Source organism: Vicugna pacos, chromosome 33 (assembly GCF_048564905.1).
Source record: "Vicugna pacos chromosome 33, VicPac4, whole genome shotgun sequence".
NCBI classification, from domain to species: domain Eukaryota; kingdom Metazoa; phylum Chordata; class Mammalia; order Artiodactyla; family Camelidae; genus Vicugna; species Vicugna pacos.
In genome coordinates, this window is record NC_133019.1 from 619299 (window position 1) to 626501 (window position 7203).

Sequence of the window (7203 nt, forward strand, 5' to 3'; positions counted from 1 at the left end):
CTGGCGGGGGGAGCGGCCAGAGAGGAGGGTGTGGGTCTGGGTGTGGAAGGGGGGTTACGGCGTGTGGGAGTGTGGATGAGAGAGCGAGTGGGGGCCCAGAAGGGAGAAAGGGGCGGGGGGGAGGCGTGTGTGTGTGTGTGTGGGCACTTTAATCTAGGAGCAGACCCTCGTCCCGACATTGGAATTAAGGGCCAAAGGGCAGGAGGCTGACAAGGACTCAGCAGGAGCTGAACAGCCAACCGGAGACCAGTGTGACGCTGCCCCGGGGCAGTGGGAGAGCCGGGGTGCCCCCACCTCCCACACCAGAGACGGCTCGTCTCCAGGAGTGCCCGCTTCCCCCCGGGCCTCTGCCCCTCCCTTGGGGACGGGAGGTGGAGAGAGACTGAGCATGCCGCCCCTGTCATTGGGGTGCTGGGGAAGGGCGCCCTGAGGGAGCCGTTAGGACAAGTGGCCCCATCGCTCAGGAGCGCTTGTCCCCAAGCTCTCCTCCGGAGCGTGGCCCCACAGGGCTCTCCGTGCAGCTCTGTCCTCCAGGGTCCTCAGAGACACAACCTTGACCTTCTCACCAGCCACACCTCCCTCGGGGGCGCCTTCCCTGCAGATGAGGGGCTGGTTGGACAGGCAGAGGGCACCTCACTCGCCTGCAAGGCTCCCAGGGGTCAGGAGACCACTCAGGTGAGCCTCTGAGGCTGGACGGGAGCCTGGCACCTGTGGATCTGGTGTCATGAGGACTGCTGCTCCTCCTCACAGCTTTGAAATCACTCTGTTTCTCAAGGAAGTTCTTTTCCCAGGAAACCCACTATTAATGCAAGGACGGTTCTGAGGAAAAGAGACTCTGTGGTTGCACTTTGAGGAGCTGAAGGTTCACCCAGCCTGGTCGTCTTCTGGGTTGGAGGTCGCCTCAGTGTCCCTGGGAAAGGCCGAGGTGCAGAGACTGAAGAGCTGACGGGGCTGAACTGGAGTCGCGAGGGTGACATGGGGTCACGCACCTGGGGGCCAGGCTTCCAGATATGGGGCTGACGGCGCGCTTGGCCAGCACAGAGCCCGATGACCTGGCCAGACCTCTTCTCTGGAACCTTCTGTAGTTTCCTGGGATGACCAGGAGGCTTGCCCCCTGCCCCTTGCTGTCAGCTCTGGAGACATTTGAATAATGAATTCTGTTTAAGACTAAAACCCTCGAAGTTCCATCTGTAACAAGACTCAAAATAATTACAGCTGATGATTGCCTGGCACACTCAGCCAGAAAAAACAGAACAGCTTTTGGCCGCCAGCAATTACAAGCAGCACCGGCTTCAGCACAGACAGAACTTTTAAATGAATACATGAATACATTGCTGAAGATCAGAAGGCGAGAGCGACTGTTAGAGCTAGGGTGGGGGTGGGGGAAATGAGTTGGCAAAAACCGAGTGACTTCACCCACCCAGGGAGAAGGGGGTGGGCCTCCCCTACGCCGCTGCCCACCCTGGCACGCTGTGAAACAGCAGCGCCGGCCCGGAGGCGTGTCCCAGGGCCCACGCCGCGGGGCTCCCGCGCCCTGGAAGGCAGTGAGATGCAGGAGCTTGCTTGTCGTGGGTGTGGTTTGGAGTCATGGAACACGGCGCTTCGCTCCTCGCCTGGCGCAGAGAGAGGCTGTGAGCTCTGGAATCGGGGAACCCTGGGCTGCGGTGCCGGTTTTGCTACCTCCGTTACCTTGCTCAGCCTCTGAGCCTGAGCCTCAGGTTTCCCCCTGTGAGTGCCCGCCTCGCGTGTCCTCCCGGGACTGACCAGGATGGTGCCTGTGAGCCCCGGGTGCCGCCTGGAGCAGTCAGTGCTCCTCCGTGTTCAGCGGTCTCCATCCTTCCTTCTCCGCCCGCCTGGGAAGGCTCCTCGCTCCCTCCCCACTGGTTTCATCTCACACCTTTCATCCTTTCTTGCATCGAACCTACCTGACCTCACCTGTTGGTTTAGAGGAACCAGGGTGTTCAAGGCTCTGTGAGAAGAAAATGTGGCCAGTCATTTGGTTCGAGACTTTTAGAGATGAAACCGCCAGGACTTCTGAGCCGCGGTGGAGGGGCAGGGCGACTGCCTTCTGTCCTGACTTCTCAAAATGTGCAGGTTTACTTTGATTTCCCAGCCTGATTCTCACATCTGCCTTTGACGGCTAATTCCAACCAGGATTAGAAGTAAAAGCCTGAAGCTCCTGGGGACTTTAAAGTGAGTAGGTGAGCCTCAGAGTCCTGGTAATCAGGCCACGGGAGTGGAGCTCTTCACCCTCACTTGCGGACGGCACGACGTGGGGCAGGCGCTCCTCACCAGCCTCTGCGGCTCAGCCGCCCGCGCCCACCTGGGACTTGGGGCAGGGCGGAAAGGCAGCCTCCTGCAGCCACCGGAGCGGGGTTCAGGGACCAGCCTCCCTGCTTTCCAGGGCATCGTCTTGGCAAACCCAGGGCAGCCGCTTCTCCCCCACCGAGCAGGGTGCCCGGCTCACCCACCTCGTCTGGCCCTGCCCTCCCTTACCTCCCGCTCTCTTTCAAGTGTCTGCACAGGGATCTGCTGTGCCCCATGAACTCTCCCCTGTGATCCCAAACGAGGCATCTTTAAGGGACCCTGGTTCTGTGCCATCCTGATGCCACCCGAGGTCAGCGCTCTCTCAGCCCTGACAGGTGACTTTGGCTTTGGGCTCCAGCGCGTCTCAGCCGTGGGGGAGCCGTGCCGAGTCTGGCCCTTTCTCTGCCCACATTTGGGCTGCCTCGTCGCTCCTTCGTGCTGGCCCTCAGTGGAGCGAAGGTAGGTGGACGGTGGCAGAGAAACCATTCTTTACAGCAGTGAGGTCAGCACACATGGTGAGAGCAATGTGGACCTGGAGTTGGGGACGCCTGACGTGGAACAGCGTTGGGCTCTCTGTGGTCCGGTGGGGCTGCCCTGGGGCTCGGACTCCGTGGGTCAGTGCGTGCAGAGGTGACACACGCCTCAGAGCACATCGCCCAGGCTTCCTGCTCCCCGTGGGGACGTGGGGATTTAGGAGACAGGGCTACGTCCAGGCCAATCTTGGGCTCGCGAAGCACTGTGTGTGACTAACGGTGCAGCCTGGGGGCCGGTACGGTCCCAAAGCTCTGTCTAGGCCAGTAGATACTGGGGTCCAGCCGATTTATTTATTTTTTATTTTTAAAATAAAACAGTTTAGTTTTGTTTTTCCCTTAACAGAGGCCCTGGGAGAGGAAGCAGGACCTCGTGCACGCCGAGCACGTCTCTGCCAGAGCTGTGCACCCCCACGCCCCAGGCTCTCGCCCCTTTAGGCCAAGGCTGGTTGTCCGTGCACAAGAGGACACTGCTCACAAATGGTAACCCTCTGCGGTGCTGAGCAGCTTGCTTTGTCTTCCGGAGCCTTGGTTTCTCTGTTCTGACTTTGACACCAGCTGGACTGCATTAGAATCTGTCTGCCTAAGATTCACTGCTTTGTGTTGTCTGCCTGTGTCTGTCCGTCCACAGCTTGCCTGTTCTTCAGGTGCACGTGAGGCTGAGCCTGTGTCACAGATAATCTGCAAACGGTTATTGAGTGTTGAATAATCACCACGGAGATGAACGGGGACGGCACGTGATGCACACATTCTGGGGCTCGGTGGGGTGGGGGTTGCCTTCTACCCGTCCTGGTTCCTACGACAGGATCTTCCATGCGGCGTGCGAGTTCCTCAGTAAATACCCACAAACTGGCTTGTAAATAAGCCTAATTCCCTCGTGACAACAAGGAGTGTTGCGAATTGTCAGTGGGATCAGTGACTGGAAGAGGGTTCTGGGTTAGCCTGGGTGATGTGAGCACAGGGTTTCGTTTTGGTTCCTCCCCCGAAGTCCTCAAAGTGACAATAAAGGATTAAAAAAAACCCCCAGAAATACCAATAAACACAAAGAGATTAAGAGAAGGGACAACAGCACATGAGAGACGACTGTAAGTATTAGGAGCTGGAGGCAGATGGGAGAGACGCACCTGCCTTCAAACAGACGAGCTGAAACTTAAGCTCGAGTGTGAGAGTGTGTGTGAGTGAGTGTGTGAGTGTGTCATGACGCACACAAAAAGCAGACTGGAGGAAGTCTTGGCCTTGGCTTTGAGGCGCAGGCTGAGCGGAGACGGCTGGACTGACCCCAGGTGACCTGCCCCAGCCCCCCTGTGACTACCCCGTCACCCCAGCAGGGACGGGAGCTCTGCAGGGTAAGGAGGGTGGGACATTGTTCTGAAAACAACACAGGGCTAAGTCAAAGTCTGCACGCTAACCAGTGAGCCTCCCGCCCCTTCTCACAGCCTCCTCCCCAAACCAGGCGCCCGCCCTCCAAGCAGGAGGCGGTTGAGTCCTCCCTGGGGAAACTGATGGGCGGCTAGCAGGAGATTTTCGGATACCGAGTACTGCCCGGTCCAAGGCAAGCCCGCGTGAGCACACGTCCATCACGTCTTGGCCGAGGGTTCGAGCTGTCCTCCTCTGGGACTCAGCGGAGCAGCGTCGTCAGGCACCGTCGCGGCGGAAGGAAGTGGCGTGGATCCTGCCGAGCAGGGGTGGCAGTGGGGACGGAGGGCTTGGACGGCTGCTTGTTTACTCTCTAGGCCTTTTTGTCTCAAAGTGATGTGTGTGTCTTCTGTTTAAAAAAACAAACCCGAAGGTAACAGTGTCTTGTGTAGCAGTGGATTGTAAGTGGACCAAACGTGAGCCTGAGTTCTGACTCTGATCACTAGCTCACTGGGTGCTCAGGTTCTTCCGAGGAGTCTCACGTCTCCACCGACAGCACGAGGGTGCAGGGCCCGTCCGTGTCATCCCAGGTTCTCGCTGAGACGGGCCAGGCCCGCGGGGGAGCGGCCGGTGCGTCTGGTTGATGTCGATACTTTGGGTTGCGGGTCCTGGGGACCCCCTGAGGCTCCCTGCTCCACCGGGGGGCTGTGGGCGGGGAATCTCGTTAACACGCAGCGAAAGCTCTTCTCCCCAGTATAGCTTGACTTCTAAAAAATTCATACATGTGATTGAAGGAATTAAGTGCAACTGTGGCTTTCAGAGCGGCTCCTGTGAGGGAGGGAGGCTGTGAAATTGCTCTCATCTGCCTGGTCTTCAGTCTTCAAATTTATATGCGCAATTGAGTTGGAAATTAAAGCGCACTTTTAAGGTGGGTGTGGGCGTCTAACATGGCGCCACGTTAACCGTTTTAAATTTATAAATGTAATTAGAATGGGATTACTTTGGAATTAAGGAATATGGGCAGGAGAAGCTGCGTGCTTTTTCTCGGGGACGTGCTGACTTCCCCGTCCCATGATCTGAGTTTGTGGTGTGTGTATTGGCACCAAGGTCTCACCTCCCGGGGAACCGGGAGCCGGGATTTTCCGCGCTGAAACAGTAGAGGTCCCCGCCTCACCTGCCGCCACCCTCCCTGCCTGTCTTTCCACGCCGTGGACACGGGCCACCTTGCACAGGGCTTTGGAGGTGGACAAGTTGGACACTCGTGAGCCCTGGGGATGTTGCTCTACCTGAGCGACACTGTGGTGGGATCCAGAGGTGACACTTTCCGACTCCTGGGGCTCCGCAGGGGTGGGCTTTCTGGAATGAAGGGGACGGGAGCTGAGGGCCCCCTAGTGCAGGTGCCGGAAGGAGCGGGGACGCCTCTCGGCGCCATCCCCACGCCCAGCACTTTTTCTGGCGGGCGCTCCGCGCGTACCAGAGGCATTGCTGCTCGTCAGGAGGGTGCAGGGCTGGGGCAGAGGCTGGCGGGAAACATGGGCGGCTCCAGACAGCACGTTCTGGAGAATTAGAGTGTCACTGCTGCTCCTCTTTCCCGACTCCTCTGACTTTGTCAGGAAAGTCTTAACAGATGTTTGGTTTTGACTGGTTCCTTTGAGACCACCGGGTCTCCTGACCGTTTGGTTGGGACGAGTCTGAATCGCGGGAGAACGCCCGTGGCTCTGGGGAGTTCCAGGGGGAAGGTGCAGCCCGCCTGAGACGAGGGGAGATGCGGACGCACGAGTGCATGAGCTCAGCTCGGCATGCTCCGTCCCCGTCTGTCATGCCTCCTCCAAGGCCCGAGCTTGTCCGTGTTCTGTCCCCCTCCCCCCACTGCCCTCACCGGCCCCACGTCCGCCCAGAGCGGTCTTGGTGTGGGTGGGTGAGCGGCTTTGGGCAGCTCCCGCCGGGTCCGCAGGCGTCCTCCTGGTGGCTCTCCGGGGCCAGGCACAAGCCGCGTCTCCACTACGCTGAGCCGGGGAGGGGAGGGCACACCGCATGCGCCTGTCCTCTGAGCCCCTTTGTCATTCATCCTTGTCATTTCCAGATGTCTTTGACCCAGGACCCCCTTCTCCTCCCCCCAGTACATTTGCATGCTCACTGAGGCGAGAAATTACATGATTTCAAGATTACCCGGGTCCTGTTTCCGGCCCTGGGCCCACTGAGCAGGGCGTCCCTTTGCAGTTTGCCGGGACTCAGAGTCCACCTCGGGTCCCACGCTGCTCCAGCCCCCGGCGCCTCTCTGTCTGTCTGGAGTTGTCCACGCGGCTAAGACCCCTCACCCAGGGCAGGTCCAAGGACAGCCATCAGGCGCCTGCGCAGGGAGTTGTGGTGGGTGAGGGACTGAGACTGAGTGAAACAAGTCATTAGAAAAATTCCGTTTGAAGAGTTCAGAAGGAGCAGTTAAGCGTCACTGTTTGGTAAGAAAGCTAGTCTTGCTGGTAAAGAGGCAACACACGCGAGAGGGATCAGCGACGGCTGGGCCTGTGCCGCTGGACGTGGGCAGGAGCCTCCCCGACAAGTGAAAGGCGGTGGGACTGAGATCAAGGACTTTGGGGTGAAAAGAAAAGATTAATGAGCAAAGGACGGGCTTCCTCCCCTCTTTTCTGAAAAAGGGAAAAGCGTGCTGTAATTACTGGCCAAGAGAAGTGCACACTCTGGTACCCGGACCGGAGGGCGAAGTGGCCGCCCCGGGTTGCAGGGAGGCCGGGGGTCCGGGTTGCAGCGCCAGCCGGGCTCCCCTTGCCCGCACTTCTGTGCTCCAATCTTCACCGGACTTGGTGAGTTTCTCATCTGTCTTTTTTCTTCACCCCAGTTCCTCAGTCGTTCATGGCTTCTGCAAATCTGTGGTGACTTGAAGGACAAAGTCCATCAGTCCCTGAGTCAGGACTTATTAGGGATTTAGTCCAAGGATGAGAGAAGCCACTTACTATAAATCTTACTAAATTAACCTAACTGAGGGGAAGGCCGGAAT